General features: G+C 43.3%; 1 long non-coding RNA gene across 6 annotated transcripts in view; it reads right to left on the reverse strand.

The window, feature by feature from the left end:
- Positions 1–18,547, reverse strand: part of LOC144768114 (uncharacterized) — a 52,571-nt gene extending 34,024 nt beyond the window's left edge. Inside the window, exons 1-4 of one of the 6 annotated variants that reach the window (XR_013598475.1) lie at positions 16,753–18,547; positions 15,770–15,980; positions 15,033–15,460; positions 13,686–13,938 (exon numbers count right to left, since the gene is read on the reverse strand). This is a non-coding gene — a long non-coding RNA (uncharacterized LOC144768114). Of the gene's footprint in view, positions 1–13,685; positions 13,939–14,097; positions 15,461–15,769 lie in introns of those variants that run through there. The other 5 variants (XR_013598470.1, XR_013598473.1, XR_013598472.1 and 2 more) reach the window with 5 other exon arrangements.
- Positions 18,548–27,630: the final 9,083 nt, after the last annotated feature.

The following is a 27,630-nucleotide window of genomic DNA, read 5'->3' on the forward strand; positions in this document are numbered from 1 at the left end:
GATCAATTGGTCTGCTAGGAAGATTGAAGCCTTCTAGGAATAAGTCATTAGAGTGAGGGGTAGAGTTTTTTGTAATGATTTCCATTAGTTGGTCTATGATTAAGTCATTTTTACCTGGGGGATGGTAATATATATGTAGTTTGTAGGGATGATTATCTGAGGATTTTATGGAGATCCCAAGGTATTCACAAGATTCAAGGGGTTCGGAGTGAAACTTCGAGATAGGGATGTTGAAGAATCAATATATACAAGCGATGCCTCTGCCTGTTTTGTGTGGTCTGTCCAGTCTTACAATGTTGTAGTTAGGGGGGGACAGGAAGGTCTATGCATGGGGCGGATGATTCCATGAGCCATGATTCTGTTAAGTTCGTTATGTCCACTTTTCGGTTTCGGAAGAGGTCATCGATGTCAGAGGCGTGTTTCATTGCAGAGCGGCTGTTGAGTAGTAGGCAGGAGATTCAACGCGTTTCCCAGAGTAAGGTCATGATTTTATGGGTTAAGGTTACTCTTTGTAGGTTATTAGGATTTATCTTTCTGTTATTCGGCTGTGAGGTTCTATCTGGATTGATGGGGACTGGGTGAATTGTGAATTTATCCTTATTGGAGAGGGGACATTGAGTTGCTTTATAAATGACAAGCCAGCTTGGCGGTTATGTATAAATCTGGGGAGACTGTACCTCTACCAGAGTGACAGTCAAAGTTAGCAAACATAAGGTCCAGAAAAAGGTGAAAATTCTGGGGTGACCACGCAGGAAAGGCAATTTTGCAACAGCCAGTGAGAGGACAGCATTAGGAAACCCTATTTCTCAGAGAGTATTGCTATAGGGAAGCCATCTAGCCAACCAGTGGTGGTGGGATGCTATATAATATAGCTCATAATCTGGGACTCCCAATCCACCTTCAGGTATAGGAAGTTCAAGCTTATGTAGTGCAATCCTTGGCCTACTGGAACGCCTTAGAGGTCCCACAATATATTCTCTATGTCTTTGCAGACATGGTGGCGAAGTGTGGCTCAATGGTTAGAGCGGCAGACCCTGATGCAGAGGTCTAGCCCGGGACCAGGGTTCAATTCTCGCCTCGGCGGGTCTTGGGCTCAATTTCCTCGGACCTGATAATTCTCGCCTCGGTACATATTCTAATCATGGGTCCCACTCTGCAACTCTGGGCAATAGCTTGCTTAATCTCCACAACGGCCCTCTCAACGCTAGGATGCCTGGCTTCACCTTGGGGGTGCCCAGGAGTGGGCACTTCACAGGGAAAAGCCAGGAAGGGTTCCACAGCGGTATTCGTACAAGCGCCGAGATACCCCCGCTGGGGTCGATTCATGCGCTATACAAGTACACTACATTTACATTTACTAGTAGCCGGACCGGTGGACTAATGTGGAAGAAAAAACACTCTTTCTGCAATTCATTGAGTAATACCAGATAACACATTTATTTAGATGCACCAAGGTAGTTTGTTAATTGGCAAGGACATCTAAGCCGGAATCAGACTCCTCCTGAGACTGAAAACATAGCCCATATTCACACAAATCACCCCAGTCAGAGGCCATCTGGTTCCTTTAAGTTGAAACCTGCATAAACAAAGGGGTTGATTTAGGGTTTGATGTACAGGTTACTCTTGCAAACATGACCTTCTACCCTATCTGCCAAACTGACAGTCCGCCCGCTCATTTACAGTCATTTTGACCCTCAACTTCTATTGACGGAGCCTCCATTGGCTAAGTTGGCAGAATACTTCCCCAGACAGCTCGACGGAGTAGAGGCATTCGGAGAAAGCACATAACACCGCTCCCTATTTAGGTTGTAGGGTGTTGTGGGTTTTTTTGGTTTTTTTTTTACAGTCTGTCATTGGCAGTTTTTTTTTAGATAAGGGACAGGAAAAAAATAATGAGCCACTAACCCTAGAAGAAAACTCCCAGGATGGGGGGCCCATTCGTTTTTTATTTTTCAAAAACAATGTCTCGCTTTTGGGGTTTGTTTTTGAAAAACAAACTTTGGAAAAGTTTGACGGCTGGCTGTCATCTCTTACGGTTCCGTCCATCAAACTATTCTTACATTGACATGAACCACCATTACAGCGGTTCCTGATAATGCAGAGAGATATCTGGCAGGCTGACAGACCTCTCTAAATTTGGTGGTGGGAATGCCCGTCAGGGTGACGGAGTAAACCGTCCGCCGAACTCTAGATCAGGCTCATAGTGTCAAGGCTTGACAGGTGAGCAACATAACTCAAACAAGGCTTGCTGCAATAAGAAGGAGTTTAAGCACCCTTCCTAAAATTCGATAGTAGGTAAAGTGCTTACTTTTCAGCCTTATACGCTGGCATATGGCAAGCAATGAGTAAGGACCACAGATGTCCTAAAATAGAAATGGGTAGCTTGCATTTTCCAGAGACCGCACAGATATTCTTGCTGTTGAGCAGAGGAGCTCTGGGGAGTAGGTCATAGGACACAACTTTACATCTGTAAATATGCATTTTTCTCATCATGGGTTTGGTCATGATATACATTATTCTTCCATACTAGAAATGTGATACAAGACTCTTGGTAGGATCACCATCTTAGAGAGTACTATTCTGGCCATGATTGTGAGTGGTAAATAGCTATAAAAGGCAACACCTCCCTAAATAGAAGCTATTGTTTCTCCTAGGTTGCCCTTCAAAATATACCATTCTTTTCTGTACATCTGAACCCCCAGGTTTAGAAACGCGATAGGCTCCCACTCCAGTATGTGGTTATGTAGCGGAGTGTTCCTGTTGCCACACAGGGTTTTGTCAGGAATATACATGTCTTAGACTAGTTTGCTTTTAAGGCCACGGTTACCTCAAATTCTTCCAAGTCATTATTAACTGGCCCTAACCCTGTCTGATTTGTTCAATTCATTTTTATAGTGGAAAAGAAATTATGTAAGGGGGACATCCAAAGTAAATGTTAAATTTGTTACGGCTGTGAAATAATGATGTTATTGTTTTTAGGAGTTGTGGACTATTTTTATGGCACTTTTTAATTTATTTTGAAAATGTGTAATATTTCTATGTTTTTAGTGAACTTTTATAGCAATGTTCCGCTTATAGGTCTATTATCGTATGATTGATTGGAGTATGTGCACTTCATCCCTGAAAGATGCCATACATTATAGATTGTTTTACAAATTAAATACAAATGTTATGCTGTTAGCATAAGGCACTGCAACTTTCACTTTTTTGCTGATAGCACAAGTCACTTTAGTATTGTTTCTGAAATACTATTGTATTTTTACTGGTTAGAGTTTTAGACATTCTGTGAAATTGTTCTTTTATTCTGCTGCGAACTGCTATTGAATATTTGCTGCTAGCTTATTGCACTTAATGCACTTTTCACTTCTCTGTTGATAGCATAAGTCACTTTAGCATCGATCTTGAAATACGGCTGTATTTCGGCTGCCAACAGTTATAGACAATTTGTAAATTGTTCTTTTTTTCCACTGCTAACTGTTATTGAATATTTGCTGCTAGCACATTGCACTTTAGCTTTTGCTATTTGAGCACATGGCACTTTACTTGGATTTTGAAGACTGCTATCAAAACTGTGAAAATATTGGCTGTACTATAATCCCTAACTGGAAAATGTTAATCAATTGTTGACCATTTTATTTATGCACTGTATCCATACATGTTCAATCAGTCGTTGTGTATGATTTGTACTTTTTTTTTTGTAATGGTTTTAATTGATCAACAAATAAATAAATAACTTAGCCTAACCTCACCTGTCTGTAAATCTTTTAAATAAAGCAATACATAATCTGTACATAGGTATATGGTGTGCACCTTTACAGCTACTTCCATACCTCTTTCCCTTCTCTTTGCATGGATGACATTTGCAAGTGGCTCCATAGACATTGTAAACAGCAATGGGGGCAACGGGCATCCTTGGTGGGTACCTTTCTCTACTCTGCGTATCTCTGAAATTACGTATCCCTCGTGACCATCTTAGTGGGGTCAGTATAGAACATATTCATCCATTTCATGCCCCTCCACATATTTCAATACTGTAAATAGTATGTGCAGTTGATGGTGTCAAAATCACTATCATGGTCTAGCAACACCACAGTTGAATAAGGACTTGAGGGGTGGAAGTTTAAAGCATCTGGAAGAGCCTCATCATAGTGGGAAAGATGCTCCGTCTTCGCACAAATCCACATTGGTCGGGGTGTATCTAAGTACTGGAGGATTCGAATTGCCACAATTTCACGTTATTAATCAACATTTAGTTTCAACACGTTTTTATTAGGTGTTTTTAACCACTAAGTATGCAAACTAGAGAATATACAAACATCCCCTCCCCACCCACCCTACCTCCTCAGGCCTCCTCTTTGTAACTTCTCTCCCCATACCGGGGTCATCGTTACAGAGTCTCTGGCATTGCCCCGAGAATCTGGAACTCCCTTCCTGTGGAAACAAGACTGATTCCCTCACATTTGCCTTCAAAAGGGAAGGTAAAGCTCTACTAATGAACAATGCGATGAACTAGAAGCTTTTCTCCTCTTGCCTCGAGCCTATTTAGCTATTTTAACTATTACATGTCATTTGTTGAGACCCATTGTCGCCTGCCATAATGTCATTTTTGCTCTTGTTGGCTTACTTTTACCTTGATTTTTCTCCTTTAGCTGTTTTCCTATGTCTTCATCAACCATATGAAAAGTGCTCTGATACCCACTTGGGTCATGTTCGCGCTATACAAAACCTTTTTAAATAAAATAAATACATTTTGAATGAGAAGGTGTTCTCACCATGACCGAATGAATAGTGTCCCTAATACTAAACCTAGGCAAGTGTCCAGTTGAGCGCGCCTTTCTATAGCCCAATTTTACTAATGTAACTTGATGTGAAAATCTTCAGTAAGGACTGTAATGACCTACTTCTCTGTATGTTTTGGTGCTTCTGTCAGTCACCAGGCCATTACTTACCACATCCTTTCTCAGGCTCTAGAAAGACACCACATTTCACAATACTTACCCAAGAAAGGAATAAACACTGACCATTGCTGAGGAGCTCACAAATAACAAATCACAACACCTCCCCATCTGAGAGGGTAAACAACGCATGCTCCTCCTGGCAATGTATTGGATAGAATTTAGACATCCCTGATGGGAGGCACATTCCCTTCCGTATCAACAATTACCCATTAGAGGGGAATCGCCCATCCCTCTGTAAGTACTTGGTAAAAAAGGGTCCCGACCTTCCCTCACAAGGAATGCAAACAAATTATATGCTCTAGGGTTTCTTTATTACATGATAATAGGATGACAAAAGAAGGAAATAACTAAACCTCACAGTAAACATTAGTAGCAATCATCAACACATACATATACATAGAGCCTGAAAATAAAAGCATAGTTAGATAAAGTTAGATATACAGGGAACACCTCACCATAATCTTAGGCGTCTTGTCATCTGAAGAAGGGTCCGTCTCTCTTTCCCTCTCTCTGGTTGGGTCCGGACTCTCTGTTGCACAAACACGACTGCACGTCTGCACCGTGATGTATCATCAGACCGCCAAAACACCACACCAGACCAGCATCTCAGCTCAGCATCTCAGAATCTCCCGGACCCCCTTTCTCTAATATAGAATGCAGCTCTCCATCGAAGTTTCTAGCTAACTCCGCCCACAGTTCTCACTGGATTCCTGTACCACCTCGTACCAAGAGCACAACAAGCAGCTGGCCAAGCGTTTTGCTCTGACTCGGCACAAAGAGAGCACAATCCACCCGATAAGAACCGGCCCTGTCTGGTTCACTACTGATGGACAACACATGTAATCTAAAATATAACCTCTCACCCACAGAGGCTCAGAAGATGGCTGCAGTTTAGAATATGGAGTTGCTCAAGCATAGGCCTCTACTACTTGGAAAGCAGAATGATATTAGACCACGTCAAAGCCAATAGGCTAAAGTCATAATTCACCTAACTCAAATAACACTATGCCCTTAATCCCTCAGTATCCCCTATGGAGCACATGTGTGCACCATCACCGACAACTCTGCACCTCGACATCCCATACCTTCTGTTCTTTGGCAAGATTATTGTAATGCAAGACCATCCTACAGTAAGGCTAAAGTAACATAGCACACTAAAATCAGTACACAATGGTGGTGATCGAGGGTCATCACAGATCATCAGACCACTAAAGTGGCTCATTCACTACAAGGACTAGGGTAGCGGCCTTTTGCCTCCGGGCTACACTAGGAGATATTATACATCTCAACCAGCCTGGCTTTATATAGAAAAGACAAATAGCGATAATATTAAAAAAAGCTCTGCACCTCCTTGTAACTGGAAATATATGCGTCAAGAAAGCAATAATGATATCCCTAAAGGCAGTAATTTGACATTTTGAGGCAGTCAAGCTACGGGTGATGAACTTTGGGGAATCAATTGCAGCTGGATCCTGGCAACCTACCAGGCTCCAAAGGCTAAAATGAGAGTTAATTGGTTGACTTCTCAATGGGTGCCAATTAGATGTCATCAGAGGGATGTTCGCTTGCATCCTTACTATTGGTAAACATAGTTTACAACGCGGTGTTTACACTGCAGTGCTTTTACAACGATGCCATTACAACGCAAGTCGTTACTACGACTTGCGCTGGATGGCACTGTTGGGCAAGGAATGTTGTAATTTTATATTCCAACACCTTCCCTACTGTTACGTGGACTGGTGTTGGAATATAAAATTATAATATTCCAAAATCCGCACCCTCCAACGCAAGTCGTTGTAATGACTTGCGTTGTAATGCCCGCGTTGTCAAGTTCAAGTTCAAGTTCAGGAATTTGTATAGCGCACTACTCACCCAGAGGGTCTCAAGGAGCTTGGGGGAGGGGGTGCATTATTTATCGAATAGCCAGGTTTTAAGTTCCTTCCTAAAGGAAATGTGGTTCTGAGTAAGGCGGAGGTGAGTGGGGAGAGAATTCCAGGTTTTGGCCGCCAGGTAGGAGAATGATCTTCCTCCCATGGTGGATCTATGGATGTGCGGAACTGCGGCGAGGGCTTGATTGGAGGATCTTAGTTGGCGGGTAGGTGTGTAGAAGGACAGTCGTGTGTTGAGGCATTCGGGTCCTAGTTTGTAGAGGGCCTTGTGTGCGTGGGTGAGGAGCCGGAACATTATTCTCTTGTTGACGGGAAGCCAGTGGAGGTCTGTCAGGTGAGCGGTAATGTGAGCTTGGCACGGGATGTCCAATATGAGCCTGGCTGATGCGTTTTGGATGCGTTGGAGTTTTTTCTGTAGTTTGGCTGTGGTTCCGGCGTAGAGGGTGTTTCCATAGTCCAGTCGGCTAGTGATCAGTGCGTGGGTGACAGTCTTTCTTGTTTCAGTGGGGATCCAACGAAAGATTTTTTTGAGCATACGAAGTACGTTGAAGCAAGAGGATGAGACGGCGTTGACTTGTCTGGTCATCGAGAGGGAGGAGTCTAGGATGAAACCTAGGTTACGTGCGTGGTCTGTGGGTGTGGGTGCCGTGCCAGGGCCGATGGCCACCATGAGTTGTCCCAGGCAGAGGGGGATGATCCTAGGATGAGGACTTCCGTTTTGTCTGAGTTAAGTTTAAGGCGGCTGTTTTTCATCCATTCGGCTACTTCTTTCATGCCTTCATGAAGATTGGTTTTGGCGGTATTAGGGTCTTTGGTGAGGGAAAGGATCAGCTGGGTGTCATCAGCGTAAGAGATGATGTTAAGGTTGTGTTGACGCGCGATGGGTGCGAGGGGACTCATGTAAACGTTGAAGAGGGTGGGACTGAGAGATGATCCTTGTGGTACCCCGCAGATGACTTTGGTGGCCTCTGATTTGAATGGGGGGAGTCGGACTCTCTGCGTTCTCCTGGCGAGGAACGAGATGATCCAGTCCAAGGCTTTTCCTTGTATCCCGACGTTGTTGAGGCGTTGTATAAGGGTGCTATGACAAACTGTGTCGAAGGTGGCGGAGAGGTCAAGTAGGATGAGGGCAACTGTTTCTCCGTTGTCCAGTAAATCAAAATTGGACTCAATAACGCCGCTAAGGAGATAAGATTGGGAACGCAAATTACCAAGCTCACTAAGATTTCAGTGGGACAGTTTGCTGTTGGTGACCGATCCCAACGACTCGCTCCTGCAGGCCATGGCAGAGTTGAAGGCTAAGAAGCATGTGTCTGGCTTTAAGGTGAATCTAAGTTAATGTGAAATCTTAAATATCTTGCTCCATATGAACCAAATCCAACGGGTACAGGAGCTGAGGCCCATGAAATGAGCAAATACTTCCACTAGATATATCAGATATTTCGCTAAGTTGCTAGCGAGGTCTACCTAGCTGGCATCTTAGCGAAAACTAGATAGATTAATCTTTAATACACGAAAGGGGAAATAACACTAGAGCTGGGCAGCTGGTGTCCCTCTTGCAAATGGGCCGGATAGGGGTCCTGAAAATGTCCATCCTCCTGTAGATACTACAATTGCTCCAAACACTGATCATGTACATCACTAAATACTACGTATCTGAACTCGACCCCTACTGCCTGGACTTTATTTGGCAAGGAAAGAATGCACCCTGAAAGCACTTCCGCAGGAAAAAGAGGCAATGCATCGCTTCCATTACTATTATGCTCACCACCTGCATTTGTTTTCCAGTGCACCCGGCGGGCAACAGAAAACGGTTGGTTCATGGTGGATAATACAGGTGGGGAGCACTATAGGCAGACCAGTGCAACCCTAACAGTCAGAGGTAACCCATCATTTACATCTCTCCAGTTATATGGCCACTTTTCAGGTTTGGAACAAGCAAGCACCTTAAAAGGGACTATCGTCATACTATCACGCTTTACCGCATAATTGGGTAGGAATAATTTCACACCAGGTTTTGAGATGGTGCCTATTTGTCTCTGACAGGAGAGAGGCTGCAAAAGAAAAAAAAGGGGATATGATAAAAGAGGGACAAATGAAGACGTTTGGGGAAGTGGAAGTAGAGTTTGGGTTTAGTGAAGGGGATCACTTTCGCTATCTCCAGCTCAGACTGTAGCTCTTAAATCCCAATCTTCTCCTAGAAGAGACTAGAGAACTTACCCCATTTTAAAATGTAATATTGATTGACATTTCCTGGACAGTCATGCTATGGCACCCATACATACACTTCTCAATTTCCCTCAGCAAGGAGAAAAATATCCTTTAAAAACCGAAAGCTTGCAAAAAAGAATTCGCTCCTTTGGTGGATGCTCTGATGTGATCTTGCATGTTTAGGTTCTTATCAAGCAGAACTCCAAGTGATTTCGTGGAATCAATGATGTGTGGAGTGCAGTTGAGACTGGTGAGGTTACAGAGATATTTCACAACCGTAGGGGTTTGCCTAGCGGGTGCAATGAGGAGGAATTCCGTCTTGAGGGTGTTTAGTTTGAGATGGTTGGAGGTTAGCCAGATTAGGGTTTTGAGCAGGGTTCCGTTGAGAACTTTGATGTCTTTTGGGGAGGATATTTTCATGTAAAGTTGGGTGTCATCCGTATACATATGATATTGGATGTTGGAGGCTTTAAGAATTACAGTCAGTGGTTCCAAGAAAAGGTTAAAGAGCGTGGGGGAGAGTGAGGACCACTGGGGAACACCCAGCGTGCAGGGACTGGGGCTGGATAGAGTCTGATTGGATTTGACTCCTTGTGTTCTGTTGTTGAGGAAAGAGGAAAACCACTTAAGGGCCGTGCCAGAGAGCCCCCTCCTGCATTCCAAGAGTTAGAGTAGATTGTCATGTCTGACAGTGTCGAATGCAGATGAGACATCGAAAAGAAGTAATAGGCAAGCTTCATTCTGGTCAAGTCAAGTGAGAGCGTCGTCCACTATATGATTTCTTTAAAGACCTTGAAGAGAAAGGGTAGTAGGGATGCAATGAAAACCTCATAGAAGATTGCTTTGAACCCATCTGGGACCTGTGCTTGGGTGCATTTATGAGACCATCTGTATTACTTCCTCTATTTTTTTAAAGGGTTCCTCCAGCCCCTTTTCAGGATTTGCCTGCACAGTGCTTGTGAAATCTCTTGTATTCCAAATGTCTTTTTTTTAAGTGGCTTAGAACCAGTCCAATGCTTACCTTTACTTACCATTTGTTGATTCCAACGTCACTTTAATTGACATGCTTCTGATTGGTCAGCACATCATCTGCTCTTACTTTGCACCCCTTCCTGCTTTGCCTGTCCGTGCCATGGAGCAGGGCCCAAGTACAGCATCCGGTCACTAGCTTCGCAGTTGGAGGGTACTTTTTTCATTTATTTCCTATCTAGCTCTCCATACAAGGGCCTCTGCAGGCTGACTCCTCTCCTCCCCGGTGCTCTCCCCACATTGTTCCTGGCACCCTCCCCCTCTGGCTATTGTGTCCTTCCCTCTCTCCTCATTGCTTGCCCTCCCCCATCTTGCTGATTCTGCTACAACACTGCTTTGTTTTTCCCTGGCTGGGTTTATGCTGTGCTTTGAGGCGTTTCTAACTCTGAAGCAACATTATGTGCAGGGGAAGGGCCTCAGGGCTGTCTGTACACTGTGCCAACTCACCGTGATGTCTAAGCACACAACACAGGGACGAGACACCACTTCAGGCTGTAAGTATAATTGCATTTACATAGCGGCTACTACAGTTTAACAAAATGTATCAGTTAAAGGAATATATTGCTGACTGATTTAGGCACTGGTTAAATTGTTTGCTTAATGCTCATATTAAAAACGTCCCGACGTGGTTCCTTCAGTATTACTCAGTATTTTCCAGAAGAACCCCAATCATGCATTTATTTGCATACCACTCAACATCAGCAGTCAGGAGCAGCACAGGACACTTAGCCTCTTTATTTTACACTTAACACCTTGCATGCTTATGACGAGCTCAGCTCGTCATGAGGCACAGTGGAGCTGTGCTCATGACAAGCTGAGTTCGTCATAACTGCTGCGAGCGGCCCACGCGGGGCTAATTCCCCTCCTGTGCGGGGCGTTCCATTGAGTGGGCGGAGTCATGACGAGTCCAGCTCGTCACGAGCACAGCTCCACTGTGCAGCATGACGAGCTGGACTTGTCATGAGTACCACTGCGCCGCTCGCGCGCCCGTCCCCGCACAGTGGGGGAATTAGACCCGCGTGGAAGGGGTTAATGAGTCAGACTGTTGTTGAAGACATGAGGCTTACACACTGTACTCCATGTCTGAGGCACATCTAGTAAACCTTTGCGCATAGATCTATATGTTATGGGCTGTGAGATGTTTCAGACCAGGCTTCAAGGTCTTAAACTCTTGCCAACCATTGGGATTGGTTCTACTGTGAGGAACCCAGGCCGTGGGCGTTTGACTCGCTGTTCACTTGGAGTTGTGCCAGGAGCCACATTTGCTTTCTTTTCATGCTTTGTGCAATGTCTTAAAAAATCTCAACCCCACTAATATGAACTTTTTGGGTCTGCACCGTGTAAGCTAATGTTGAACATCTGCCAAAATGTGGAGCACCTCCGGGTGGACCTAGACATCCTCTGTTTCACTGGATAAAAGCAAAAGGCAGACCAGAAAAAATGAATAGCGCAGGGGACACAGTCCATGCTGGCCGCGTCTTAGTGCATGGAAGCTCAACTGCTGTGCAATATATAAAGAAACATTGACAAAGCCATTGGATTTTGCAAAGGCGAAACCTGTTGGCTTTGCCAATGCTTGTTTATGCTAGAAGATATTTTAGTAGCTACGCTTCTGCAACATATTGTGTGTCTTCCACTGGGCTCACCAGTTCTACTGCATATAGAACCTTTGAAAGTGTTTAGCTTTCTTGGTTTTATTTGTAATTAACTTACCATTGGAACCATTCACTTTCTTTTATTCAATATTTTAAGTCCATGTTCTTATCGAACCTCGTCGGGCCAGGAGCCCTTGGTGTCTGGCTTTGTCGCACCTCTGTTGCAGGCCTCCATTTCTTCTTCTACTGTAGATAGACCATCTCACTCAGGAGTGGAGCAACTTATTTCAGTTGCAAATTTGAAACATTGTGTCTGACAGCTTGGATGAGGATAGGCGGTCCCATTCTTCCTGGAGTTTGCCTGAGGACCTCTTATAGGTGGTGAGGCATCTTTCCACCAGGGCTGTGTATTCTATTAAATGGAGATTATTTTTGCAGCTGAGTGCTTCTTCAATTCTATTGACTGTAGTTTGCTCAGACGGTACATATTCTTCAATGTGTGTTTCTTAGCTAAGAAGGACATTTGTATTGGTACAATAAAGCTTAATGAACTGCGATTTTGGCCTGTATTTTTTGTTGTTGCTGGAACATGGTTCTTTATTTAAGTTTCATCAAAATCAAAAATGGAGAGAGGAAAGGTTGAAGCCAGTTTACTTCCCCTGGAGTTATATCTATATATCATAGGGAACTAGCTACTAGGTAGGAGCTCCTAATGTGTGTAAATGGGACAACACATTCGTGTTTTAGGAAGACCCTCATTCACCAACCAAGTTGGTCACATAGTTCATCAACGGGTCCCACCCAAGGTGCTGAATGCACCTTGGGTGTGCTTAAATGCTTGGATACAGCGGAGCTGGTTTTGTGCTCTCTAAGGGGGCGCATAATGCCCTATGGTTTATGGCACAGAGTTGTCATAATTTTACAGTATTACAAAAAGGCTGTGTTCAGGAAAAAAGCAAGTGGTAGTTTTTAAGTTATGGAGAGCAGGGACACCACGCTCCCGAGTCACATTATTGGATGTGTCCTCTGATACCTTTCTAACTGTACTTGTGTGTATGTCTGTCTGTCATTTTTTCTCCCCCTAACAGGAATGAGCCACTAGAGGAAACCATCCTCTATCACATTCTGCACCTTAGCGAGTGCGCCACATAGTTGGTCTCTAATACACGTAATTTTAGACCACCCTTTTAAATTGCACGCACATAAGTTCCTGAAGAAAGCCAGCCCATAGTGAAAGTCTGGCTGAAACATGTTGACCGCATAGGATATCGGAGCCTAACTACCTCCACGGATATCCAACTCTCGTTTTCAACAACTGTCGAGGGCCCATTTATTAAAATGGCCCATTTATTAAAATAGCCTTTTGTTGTAAATCGGGACCCTACAGACAGATTTTTAAATCACATTTATTTCACTTTCACTGCACAAGCCAGAAGCCTAGGACTAATCCTGGACAACAAACTCACCATGGAACCCCAGGTAAAGCACATCTTGCTTTCTCACTCTTCAAATGCTACGCAAGGAATTCCAAATCACCTCACTCAGAGTGCAGACTATTCAGAATGCCACCGCCAAATTCCTCCTCCACCTCCCTCAACATACCTACATCTTCCCTCACCTCAGAGAGCTACACTGGCTCCCTATCCAGAAAAACTGTCAATTCAAGCTATTCATCCACGAATTCAATGCCCTCCATAACATTGGACCTGCCTACCTCAAACCACCAGCCAACTGCAATCTACATCGTTCTCTCGCACATATCCCATGCATCTACAGAAGCAGAGCTGGACGTCGTTCTTTTTTCCTACATCACCACCAAGACCTGGAACAACCTCTCCCTGCACATCAGAACCTCTTCTTCACTACTTGACTTTTGCAAGAAGCTGAAGACCTGGCTATTCAACTAAACCTACGGATCCACATCTGCGCAAGCACCTGGATACCTTCAGGGATGACAAGTGCACTTAACAAATCGACATAACATAACAAACTTCTGGCAATTTACTTCACATTTTGTTCTTTTATCTGGCTCAATTGAGAGGGATAAGAACCAAGTCCTGTGCACACGTTTTGTGATAGTATGGGTTCTGATGTCAGAGTCCCACTATGGTTACAATTCTTTTGAATAAATAAAAGTCTGACTTTAGGTTTGTTGCAGGTAATAAAGATTTATCGTACAATCTTGATCAGTACAAAAGGTGATCGCCAGCCGATAAGTGTTTCGTTACACCGTGTACTTGATGTGACTCATCAGGGCTGGGAAGGACATGGAAGAAAGAGGAAAAGAAATTCTTTTATAAGGTTGCCATGAGAGGGGGCAATAGTATGAAACAAAAATAAAAAGTAAAAACAAAAAGAAGCGAAACAGTGACTGTGTTTGGGGAAAGTCACCCAGATAGATGTGGAGACCATACGTTGTGAAAAGACATTTTATTGTGAAGCAACGTAGACCGAATATCCAAAAGTATAGTGAAAAAAGTGACATGAGGTGCAGAATTTAAAAGCACGAAGAACAGTTAGAGCACACGGTAAGAGGTAATGCGTATATGTGGCCGGAGATCCGGAAAGTAGTATCTAAGAGAAAACATAAATGACCTTAAGCAACGTAAGAGACAATCAGGTCGGGAGAACCAAAAATGGCGAGGTACTGGTGAAGGAGGTACTAGAAAAGAAAACAAAATAACTCGATCTCCCTATGGTAACCAGAATACATGATCGAAGAACTGATTCGTGACAAAAGACATACGGAATCGAAATATTTAAGCAGATCAAGATAACGTGGTAAGGTGATTAATGATAGTTCAAAATGTGACCTGATTTCAGACAGGGCTGTAACACACAATCGAGTTGAAATAAATGCTGGTCATGGATAATAATAGCGAATAGTAGTGAGAAGGCTAAATGGTAGTGGTAGTATCTAATCTGATACAAAAGTCTGGTATTAAAAGCGGCATATGGATCCATAAACATAATATAATGAATATTCTGGTTACATGCGTTAGCACAGGTGAGAGAAAGCAGGCGGTAAGGTGAGGTTTAATAGCGTATTGACAGGCGTATAAAGGAAAGAACAGATGATAATGAGAAATGAAATTGGTCGTCGTGAAATCCCTGGAGTAATGACAAGGTAAAATAGTCCGAAAATATAGATGGGAGGAGAAAGGTAAAATAGTGCGAAAGTATACATCATGGTGTTTATTTGCATCTCTGCCGTACTTTCGGGACTCATGATCATGTGTTTGTATGTTTGATGTTTCATCACCATTTCTCATTATCATCTGTTCTTTCCTTTATACGTCTGAGCTAGAAGAATAGATTATTTTATTAAACATTTCTTCTCTACAAATTACCTGATATCTTGTTTTGTTTCTTCCGAGGGGCACTACTCAGGGGAAGATTGTGTTGTGTCCTGTAAGAAAAGAAACAAGAAGCCATCCTTTAACTGATTGTAGTATTGTCTCAGTCCATATAAGTGGGACATGAACAAATACCTTCAGCCAAATAACTGAGATGCTCCGAGAAAACTTAGAACGTTATGTATGTGACTAGAAGAAACCACAGGAGTGGCAATAGCTCTGGACAACACAAAGAAAGAAGGGCACATACTGAGCCATCACATCGTTACCAACATGGGCAGTTCCATGATACAACCGTGCAATTTGTGGGACCAGGAATGTTGGTATGCCACACATCCTGAGTTGTCATTCCACACTCCTTCTGGGTGTCTTGTACAATTCTGTTTTGTCCAGTACTGTTATTCAACTTCAACAGTTTGCTCCTGTAACAAAGACAAATCTTTTAAGGATGGTACAAGAAATTAACCAGTCTGTACTACATACATAGTATACTCATTGGCTGAAGTCAGAGCAGTCTTTTTAGCAGCAAAGACAACAAAGCCATTCTCTAGAGATACTTCTTTATGAGAATTCTAGTGGACAGCACATTTAACAAGTCCAGTCCACTGGGGTAAAAGTAAAGCATTTCTGTACATTCAAGACATTTTTAATCAAGGCAATGGCAGAAGTTAAGAAACCCATCTGCAATCACAGAAACTCAAAGTAATATGTAACTCCAAATGCATACTTACAGTCTGAGAATACTGTTAGTGTTTTTCTCCTCAAAGATAAAACCTGAGGTATGGGCGACAAGTTCAGCAACTTGGGCAGATCTCACATCAGGCAGACTGCAGCTTTCAGCAACTTTGTGGGGGTGAGCTTTTTCAGGGCCCCACCGATGTAGGGGTTCGCCCTTTTGCGCACTGGTCCTTTAGACTGAAGAAGTAGAGATTGGGACCGAAGCTGTAATATTAAAGAGATAGTTTATTAGGACGCATGAGTGGAACTACATCGATACATGACCCTCAGGCAATGTATGAGGCAGCACATGGAGTATAGAAACTATGGTCCTTATATACACCTTTTACTGAAGAGTAAGCATGGAAGTTCAAAAAGAGGCAGTACAAGTGTACACACAAATAACCAGTTACATATAAGGATACATGAGACTCGCTTAGTCAACAGAGTGGGAGGAGTTACAATTTGCTGACAGTACTTAAAATAGTCTGAAAGTTAAATCTGTAACAGGTGCATTCTAGCAGGTACAGGCCTTTCTGAGTGTGTGCAGTGCTCTGGCTCAGTGCTAAAAGAGTTAACTATAGATTATGACTCAGGCAAAATAGAGAAGCAGGCAACAACGAAGACGGGGAAGCACATGGCTAACTAAAATGGATGTCACAAACAAAATGACTTCAGCTCATGCTAACAGTGATCCCAGCCAAGTTTCCACAAACGACCCTTTTAGCATCAGCTGAAGACATTTATGATCTAAAAGGAACAAAGAAAACATCTTGTATATCGATTTGCATACGTTGATTAACTTCTTGGTCTAATACATATTGGGCATTTACATTCTTAACGTTGCCTCTGGTTGATATACAAATAGTGATACAAAGGGAACAAGGCAATGGACCACATTGTAGATATAAGCAACATAATAGTAGCATCACAAAGAATATACATAAGATTGTCAACAGTTTCCCGCCCCAGGTAAAAAATAGTGTCTATAGCCAACCAGTTAAAGTCCATGTTCCGGTATCAGGGTGAATTTCAGCAGCAATGTTATGCAGTTTAGAGATTGCATCAAAAACTGAAGGGGCGTGATCAGGGATGTAAACACAACAACTGCTCCCGATGATGCGAAATGCACCACCTCCATCAGCCAACACGACATCAAGGACCATTCTACTTTGGAGTGCCACAATCCTCGCAATTTGCAGTTCTTCTCTGATGTTTCCAAGTGCCATAGCTGTCTGGTTGGTCACAGTCTCAACAACGCGTGTCAAGCATCTGCTTTTCCTGCTGTTCAAAGCGGCACCAACAAAGAAGAACAATTCCAAATTAAAGTCAACATATTGCTGCAGTGCAGTGTCAGTCTGATCCACCTCATCATGGTTTATTGTCCTCTTATATTTGTTCTTAGAAATGTCATTAAACAGTTTATAGTCTTTATGGTAGGATGCAGGAGCCAAAAACACAGGTGGCAACAAAAAGGACACATAGCAAGTTCCTGACCATCCACTGGGTAGATGGTAGTATCCTTTATTTCCGCAGATGAAGTAAGTATTGTGTGAGGACATAAAACTACTGTTGTTAACCCCAGTAATGTTCAGTATCAGGGTATAGTCGCTCTTCCCCACAGGAATTCTTCCAACACTGTTCACACATGAATCTGCTCGAGCTCTAGTAACAGCTATAATAGGAGGTCCATTACCCTTAGATGTTCGGGTGTTTGGGAAAACATAGTGCATAGACGAGTTTCCTCAGCGATACTCCTCCATTTCCCAGATAGTTCCTTTAGCCTGTGGCTCTCCTTCCTCATCAGGATAGCACACTTTATTAAGATAAAAATTCAGTCTCCCTACACCAACATCAGTAATATTAGCAACCTCAGAAGCCCACAGCAAAGTGAACCAGGCTTGACAAGAACCATTGTGTGAGAATGGGAGAGTAATAAAAGGTGTTCCTCCCTTTTTCTGATGAGATGGCATCATCCCACACTACCAACAGTTAGTGATGTTCGTAGCATTGTAGGTGTGGTGCAACATCTGAATGAACGTATTGTTGAGGTAGGACATTCTATGCTGCTGCTCATGATAGGGAAGGGAGAAATAATGGTGCTCAATGGGGGCTGGAGTAGTGGCATTCAGCGTTTGTCAAACAGGAGCCACTTCCTCTACAACCCAAGCTATTACTGCCATAATAATCACGATGAAAGTAAACCCAGCAACGAACATAGTCTTCTTGACGCAGATTCTCGCAGCAGTCGATGTCTTTTCCATAGGCATGTTTATCTTGACGTTGAAATAACAAAGCAGATGGACCTCTAAAGTTCTGGGCAGCCGTTGGTTTCTTCACTGAGAGCTGAGACGGGTGTCACTAAGAAAAACATCCCCCCTCACCAACTGAATCTTTCACTAACCCAGGACAGTTGCTCAACCAGTCTTTTTCATCAATGCAGTCTCTCTCTGGGGTCGCAGCTGATATCGAGATGCACCAGGGATCGTGTGGTCCGGGAAGGCTTCTTCAGGTGATATGGCTTGACCTCTCTCTGTGTCCAGGATATTTTGATGGTCGGTGAGTGCAGCGGGCTCCACCAGGGCAGATGGCACTCTTTTGCAGTGCGTGCAGTGAATTCAGTTTTTCCTATTGGTCACTTAGATTGCAGTTCTGGTCACCAGGAGCACCTGCTCAGGGCCATGCCACCTCGGTTCCAGGCAATTCGACCTCTGGAAAACGTTGACCATTACCTGGTCGCCGGGTCGTAGATCATGGCCATCACCTTGTGACCTGTCAGGAAGAGCTTCTTGAACCTGTTGATAAATACAAAGCAAGCTGTCAGTCAACTGTGACAGCTAGTCACTCATCAAGACACAAGGTACATCATGTATAGGGCGTGGCTTAGGAATCCCTCAAATATTCATTGGCCTCCCAATACCACCTCATACGGTGTAAGGCCAAATCGTGTATGTGGCACCGATCTAAAGGAAAGCAGAGCAAGGGGTAGCACATCAGGCCATTTCAGAGATGTGGAAGCCTGTATTTTAGCCAACTTAAGCTTGAGGGTGGAATTGTACTGTTCCACTAACCCTGCTGATCCTTTCAAGACATACTCAACAATTTGCTCAATGAAATGGGGTCCGTTGTCACTCCACAAGAGTCGGAAAACGCCGAATTTGGGGAGAACTCTTTTAGAAGAACCTTTGCTGTAGTAAGAGCCGTATTATCTTTCATAGGGTATGCTTCTATCCACTTACTGAAGGCACATACCACTACTAGGACATACTTTAAGTTATTACAGCATTCAAGCTGGATGTAATGCATTTGCAGAACCTCAAAAGGTGCGCTTGGTATGGCAAACCCTCCTGTTGGAGTTCGTGTTCCCTTCAAGGATTCTACTGGAGACAAATCAGACAAGTCTGGACTATCTTTTTACCTGTGCAGGCAATTTCAGGATGATCCCAAACTTGCGTAAGTAGCTTTGCTATTGAGGATGCTCCAACATGTGCTGGCCCAAGTGCCATGTCTTTATTTCTCCAATAGCCCTCATCATCCAATGTTCCCTCCTTAGATCATTGGTCTAATTCTTCAGTAGAGGCAGATCACTGCATGTCCAGCACTTCTTGCCTGGCATCGTGCCAACGTTCAGCCTGTGACTTCACCACGTACATAGATGTAGTGCTTTGCTGCACTGCAGTCTCACGGGCTGCGTGATCTGCGAAAGCATTGCCCTGTCCTATTTTACCAGTCACTTTCTTGTGTGCACTACACTTAACGATCACCATTTTCTTAGGGTATGTCAAAGTAGTAAGGAGATTATGCACTAATTCTCCATGCACTATTTGTGTCCCATGTGATGTAAGAAAGCCTCTTTCCTTCCTGAGTAACCCAAAATCATGAGCCGCTCCAAAGGCGTATCGGCTATCGGTGTAGATGTTAACAGACTAGTCAGTACTAAGTTCACACGCCCTCGTTAATGCTATCAACTCGGCTGCCTGAGCTCACTTCTGTGGGATGTCAGCTGTCTTAACTACCGTCTGAAGTGTTGTAATTGCATATGCAGCTGATGTCGTGACATCTGGCAGTTTCAAACAGGATCCATCAACCCATAATTCCCCATCAACATTTGAAAGGGGCATATCTTGCAGGTCAACACGACCCTTTGACTGTTTCTCAGAAAGGAATATGCCGGCATGAGATTCCTGTGACTGGGACTAAGTAGCTGGGAATGGCAATAAGGTAGCCGGATTAAGAGTCGAACATCTTTTCAAGGTGATATGAGGGGCCAAAAGTGTCAATTCATATCCTGTCAAACGAACACTAGTTAGGTGCTGCGTTTCTATGTGACAAAACTATCCCCTCACTCTGATGTATGGACACAGCTGCCGCTGCCACAGAGCGAAAACACCCAGGCAACTCACGAGCGACTGGATCAAGGACAGCTGAAAAATATGCACAAGGACACTGTTTATCACTGTGTGTCTGGATTAAAATCGAGAGAGCACAAACGTCCCTCTCGTGTACATAGAGTGTGAAGGCCTTAGTATACTCTGGGGTGCCTAATACTGGTGTAGAACATAGAGCTTGACGCAACTGTTGGAAAGAATTCTGGCATTCAGTAGTCCCTGTAAGGGACATTGGAGTGTCTTTAGTCAAAAGGACCAACAAAGGTTTAACAATATGTGAAAAGCTAGGAATCCACTGCCTACAGAATGAAGTAAGGCCAATCAATGCACAAACCTCCTTCTGAGTATGGGGCACAGGTGTGTCTAAAATAGCTTGAATGCGGGCTGGTGTGAGCGCACGTCCCTCCTTAGACAGTAGGTGACCTAAATAGGTAACCTGCTGTCTACAATATTGCATGATCTTCCTAGGAAACCTTGTAATGGTGAGATGCAAGAAAGGAAACCAAAGACAGTGTTCCTTCTTCACACTGTTCAGGGGTATCTGTAGCCAACAAGATGTCATCTCTTTGCAAATTGTCAACAATACATATTAATCATATTTCATATTGAATGGTCAATGGCCTGCAATAGTGTATTTTTCCAATTAGTTGTATCAAAAATTAGATAAATAATTAGTAATCGGAATCATTATCCAGGTCCAATCACTCTTTTTATGTTAATTGAAAAAGATAGCACCCTCACCCTTTTAGGTTTTCTATTTTCTGTTTTCTCTTACCTTATAGCATGTCTACCCTCCCTCTTTCTGTCTATTTGTGCATTTATGATCCATTGTATGGTGATATATATAGCTAGGTATTTGACAGAGGCACTTTAGTAAAGCATTTCATTATAAAGGCAATGTAACAGCAAGAATCAATATATTTTTTACTATGTATATATATATATATATTTTTTTTTAGTTTTTAAACAACTGTTTATTTAATTTTATATTGATCATTTGATGGTACTTTCCTGATGAAGACACCTCTCGTGTCGAAACGCGTTGAAGAAACCGTCACTACCTATATCAAACTGTTCAAAATGAAATATGATTAATATGTATTGTTGACAATGTGCAAAGTGGTATTATCTTTTATCCTATATTTTTTATGAAATTCATTAAAATGTGTGACTTTTTTTAAACTCCAAGATTTTTTGTGATTTTGCTTGTCTACATTGCCTTGTACTACATTATATATTGCCTGGGATTGTTACTTGTCATTATATATGCTACCCTGACCCAGGAATTGAATCCACCATCAGGGGGTCCTTGTTATTTGCAATTTATTTATTTATTTATTTATTTTCAACAAGATGTCATCGACATATTGTATGAGAGCCACCACTTTTGGTACAGGGAAATAATCAAGCTGTCTTTTCAATGCTTGGCTATAAGGACTCTCTGTATACCCCTGTAAAGCTCTTCAAAATCTAAATGATCGATTATTCAAAGTGAAGCCGGACAAATAACGGCTGTCAGGGTGAATAGGTATCGAGAAAAAAGCGTTCTTCAAATCAATCACACTGAATGTAGTAGCAGTTAGGGGAACCATAGTAAGAACTGTTGTGATGTCAGAGACTACTGGATGTTGGGGCACTACAATCTTGTTATCTGTGAAGGTTCCCCAGCACTTCTGAGCAAGAGTCCATTGTGGGCTGACCCCTGCCGGACTCCACCTCGGTGCCTTCAGCCTCAACTCGAAGACTCCCCCGATCGCAACCAGCCTGGTAAGACTTTTACGACGACATTTAAGGACACCCCTGTACCCGAAGCACCTGGGCCTTAGGTAGTATGACCAATGGTGTCCCTACATCCCCTAGCATCTTTACTTACCTGGGCAGATGTGGGTTTTCTTTGTCTGGCCTCCTGACCTGAGCCTGCAGCCTTTCTTCAAAACCGATCTTCCCTATTGGTTTACATTGGGCGCCCGATGCTGTGTTGGCACTCTGCACCATGCTGCCCCTGTGCCGCTGAGTGTGTAAGTTGAAACTGCCTTGTGGCCCCCCCACTGTGCTTACCTTAACCCCCTGAGACGGGGTTACCAAACATGTTACTCACCTGGGAGCTGCATCTCTTCCATTACCCCCTTTCTCCATTGGATAACATTGGCTCCAGATTCAGAATTTGAACCCCGCACCCAGTCGCCCCTGTGCAGCTGGAGGTGCAGATTTGCTACATACCTGAACATTGCCTGGTGCTGATTTGTATACTTCCCTTCCAAACTGCCTTCTTCTTTTCCTCCCATAGGTTAATATTGTTAATGTGAAAATTGCACTGTGTCCACTTTTTAAAGCAAAAATTATTACTTGTGAAGAACGTACTTACCTTAGAACGTATATCTTGGTCTTAAAAAAAACTGATAAGAAGCTTATTTTTATTAAATTGGTGTGGATCTACTTTTTGAGTTGTGTGCCATTTATTAATCACTGTGTGCATAACAAATGTCTTACACTCGCTTGTGTTAGGCCTAAGGCTGCTCGACAACACTAACAAAAAATAGAGCACTTTGGGTTTATATTGAGCCCTTGCACTTCTGTGGGAATCTCTGAACTCTTTGCACAATATAACCACTTAGTGGTATATCATATAAAGAGCCAGCTTCCTACACTGAGCGACAGGACGGACATCTTCATTAATATGCAACTTTCATAGTCTTAAGTTTTCCCATGACATGAAATAATGAAGGGAAACTGACTTACAATTTCGTGGTGAGCGTTCATGTTGTAATTCACAGAAATCAGCCCCATATCAGCGGATGTGCCGAAACTGAGCAGACAGGCATTTGACGCTGTGCCTTGACGCACATGGATGGATGCTTGCACTTTCTTTTTCTTGAGTTTCATTTTTGCTACAAATAAACCTTGACTTTGTAAGGTCGTTGAGGCAGCCCAAGTGTATACTTTAGTTTTCTATGGCATAAGTTCCAGCCATGGGGATGTTTCATTGTATTTTTCCTCACGCACAATGGTTAACAATGCACCATCATCAATGATGTAAAGTATCAAACAAGCATTTACTTTCAGTGTAATCTTCGGACAATCTTTGAATGATTTTGTTGCCTTAGCATGCCGAACTTCTCTTGACTGAAATTTTTCTTTACACGAGGTGAAACCAACATGTGCATCCTTTTCTAAGGTAAACATCGACATGGCGCAATCCTTTTCATCACTTTCACTTGATACTGATACAGAAGAACCATTTGACGATTTAGATGACGATCGACTTCGTTCAGTGTGGATTTGTCTCAACTGCTGTCGCCACTTGTGCTTGTTGGTGTACCCTGAACGCTGCTTCTGGAACCTTCCGGCGGCCACCTTGCCTACATGCTGTGACACACTTACCTTTTCCTTCGCTTTGCAAACCATCACAAAATGGTTCTCCTTCCCACAACCTTTGCATATTAATCCAAGAGCCAGACATTTACCTTTGTGTGGAAACGAAAATCTACATCTAATACACATCTTCTTTTTATGTGTAGACATCACTTTGTGGTCTTCAGTTTTTTTATATTGGCCTATTTTTCACACTCATGACAGATCTATTCTGGGCACCTCCGGTCTCCATGTCAGCAGCTTGTCTACCAGCACACTCTTCAGCTTTGGCACCCATTTGCCCTCGCTCCAGACTAAGCGTTTCTCTCAGCATTCATCTGAATAAACCTGACGAGCATCTGTCCATAACTTTGACTCAGAGTTTCTTCATCACTGAATTCAATGAACTGACAATGACCAAGGAGTGTGTTGAATCTCTCCACAAATTCATCAATGGTTTCACCAACTTTCTGGCATTCTTGGTTGAAGATGTATAGCTCATAATCAATATTTGGCATTGGAATAAACTTGTGATTCAACACTCCTTTAATCTCATAATATGTGATGTCTTCATCAGTTCACAGCAATTTCTTTATGACTTCTTTTACACCATTACCAGCAAATGTTTGGAGACACGTATTAATCTTTTGTAATCAATCTCTTCAAGAGCATCAATTACATCATCAAATGTCTCTATCCAAGCAGTCCATCTATTGCCAACATTTTGCTTTTTGGTAACCTGACACTAAGAGCAGAGATCTCTTGCACACTGTCTGCTAGGACTTGCTTCATGCGTACCATTTCTACGGCCCTGTGCTGTTCTGACCTTCTGCTCCTCTTTACCAATCAATGGCACTGTGACCTCCCTCTTGGTCTCCATGGGATGTCTTCATTTTTCTGGAGACCTTTGGGGTTGCTCTGAGCTGCTACACACCAGCTTTGATGGTGTGCCACTTTATGTATGAACAGCTTTATTAACACAACCCCGGGCACTTCTTCTGGGGTTACTCTGCTCAATGCCACAGCATGATTCTCATTGTCCAGCTCTGGTAAGCAGATGACCATTTCTTGTATCTGGCTTGCTCTGTTTTAGGCATCTCTTTGTACTGTCTGACACCTGGTTGATCTCTGCTTTGCTGCGCTTCAGAACGGAATGTTATCTTGCGATTTATGTCACTATTTGCTGCAGTTTCAAAACCTGGTTGCATCCACCTATAGCGGTAACACTCTCTATTGTGTATGACTGTATACTGCGCAGCAGTAAGGTATCTTTATGTATGGTCTGACCAGCATGTTCTCAATCACTGATATGTACATTTCTTTGCAATGCTTTAGTTCTTTTCAACTTTTTTACAACTGCTGAAACTGCGCTTTGACTCCACATGCATTAAGCTTTGATTCTGTACTTCGACTGCAACACACGTGGCACACACAAGCATTTTGCTTGGACCACGGCAAACACTCTGAGAGAACACTGACGATCTTTGGGTTACTTATCCCCTAACTTGTTGCCTGTTGTACAATCTTCCCCAGCCAGGGTACCCACCAATGACTACGCCACACACTGAGCTTAGTTTTACGTGTCTTTATCTGTCCATGTGTAACTGCGAACTAAACATTCTAAACCAGCCTTCAATGCATTCACCTCCAACAATTACATCACAGTTCTACGGAGTCCCTCAGGAGCCAAAAGGTTTGCATCATTTCTAACTCGTAAAACACTACACTGTGTATGGCCTTTACTCACCTTAACTGCTTAATTGCAGGCCAGGGCCAGTGCACTGAGCAGCAGTGGAACATCGCAAATGATGCTCAGATGCAACTACTTCTGCTTGTAGAAGTGCTCAGTGAGGCTGCTTGCTGGGCTGCTTAGGGAGGTGATGGGACAGAGCTTTTAACTCTGTGGCCTGTGTTCCATCGGTACAGGACCTTGGTGCACAGACAAATTTACTGTGGGCCAGCAGGAGGTTGTCACGTGATGTGAAGTGACTGAGAGCTGGGCTTTGAGGCAGCTCCTCAATGTTGGGGTTCAGCTGAAGGTTTCAGTTTACAGTATAAGCGCTCACACAGTGCAAGGACTAGCGGTGATGATGGACAGGTTAGGAAAAGTGACGACGGTGCAAACAGTATAGAGGGAAACCTGAAAGCCTCTCTACGGTGAACAGGCGCGAAGATGCCCGGACACTTGAAACAAATAAACAACAGGTACCGTGCACACGTTAGATGAAAACAGTATTGGTAATGTAGTAGTCTCTTGAGACAAAGAGAAATGTAAATAACGTTGATGGATTGAAGACAGTTTGTAAAATTAAATATTGGTCTTTAATTCTTTTCTTTATTTGAAAAAACGCCAGCCGACACGTGTTTCATCACAGGTAGGAGACTGTGACTCATCAGGGCTGTGGATGGCGTGATGAATATCAAGTTGTCTTGGGGTACGTGATTAAGTCGACTTTACCACACCATGGCCAGGAGCACTACATCCGTTCTCAGGACAGACCGCAGCATTTGCACCCTAATGCACGGCGGATCTCCATTCAGCTCATACCCCTGCTGACCTCATTGTATCTGGACTAATCGCGTACCCCAAGACAACTTGATATTCATCACGCCGTCCACAGCCCTGATGAAACATCTTAATACCAAACTAAATTCTAAGCAACCTACAAAAGGAACTAGTGCTGGATCTCTTCGCAATACTGAAGTGCACTCATACAAGTCTAGGAGCGAGAAAGTTGAGAAGAGTGAAACTGCATGTTTCCGCTGTGGCAGCCGGTCCCATATGAGCAACTCAAGATGTTGCTCAGCACTGAATCGAGCATGTTTTTTAGTGCAGCAAGAAAGGTCAATTTGCACATGTGTGCAGAGCAAATATTGGTCAACGACCTGCTCCCATACAGTCCGTCAAGAGTATGGAGGAGCATTTCTTTGACTCTGATGGAGATGGCAATACTGTTCTAAAGTATCCTCAACAAGCCAAGGAGAGAGTGGAATAGTGGAGATATCATCTATGAAGGGGTCACGCAGTAGGAAACCTCTGTCTTGTATAATTTCTATGAACAAGAGAAATATGAAATTATTGGCGGACTCTGGTTCTCCTTTCACATTATTGAATGAGAAGGCTTTTGATGAAATTAATGACACTGTGAGGTCTGGATCTTGCATTTGAATTTTCGCATATGGCGGCAAAAGAGTGGAAATTGTCAAGGATGGTGCTAACTTTTTAGGCTGGGATGAACACTTAACATCATTTGTCACACCTGAGGCAGCATATCTGTATATCCAAATGCAATTTGGTTTGGCGTCGGCATCAGCTGTATTCCAACAGTTTATTTATTTATTTATTTATTTTCCCATATTTGTAGAGCGCACAGCTACTCAGAAGAGTGTCCCGGCGCTGGCGGAACCAGAGCGATAGTAGGAAGCACGCGCATAAAGGCGGAGCAGAGGATTACTGCTGAAACAGCCATGTCTTCAGTAGTCTCCTGAAGTACAAAATGTCGGGCGCTTGCCTGATTGCTATAGGGAGTTCATTCCAAAGGTGTGCTACCTGGACTTGAAAGGAGCGTCCTCCTATGCGGGAACGATCGAATTTAGGCACACTCATCAGATGTTGGTGAGATGATCTAAGAGGTTTACCAGGTGTGTAGTAGCTCACTCTTCTCCTAATATAGGTTGCCCCAATACCATGTAAGGCTTTAAAAGCCAGTGTCAGGGCTTTGAACTGAATTCTGCGGCGGATAGGGAGCCAATGTAAGTTCTTAAGATTGGGAGAGATGTGGGCTGTAGGGCCCAACATAAGAATGGCTCTGGCGGCCGCATTCTGCACGACCTGGAGTTTACTAAGAAGGCATTCTGGGAGACCCAAGTAGAGGACATTTGGGTAGTCCAGCCTGGAGGTGATAAGGGCCTGGACCACAGACCTTCTGTCGGAGAGAGGCAAAAGGGGTAAACATTTTCGAAGCATTTTCAGGGTTCCATAGCAAGTGCCGACCACTGATTGGACTTGGGTCTTCATGTTCAGTGAGTTGTCCAGTTTTACCCCTAGGTTTTTGGCTACTCCCACAGAGGTCTGTGGGGGGAGACATATCAGGCGGCCACCACTGTCTCCAGACTTCCTGATGCAAAGCTCCAAA

Source organism: Lissotriton helveticus, chromosome 7 (assembly GCF_964261635.1).
Source record: "Lissotriton helveticus chromosome 7, aLisHel1.1, whole genome shotgun sequence".
Classification (NCBI taxonomy): domain Eukaryota; kingdom Metazoa; phylum Chordata; class Amphibia; order Caudata; family Salamandridae; genus Lissotriton; species Lissotriton helveticus.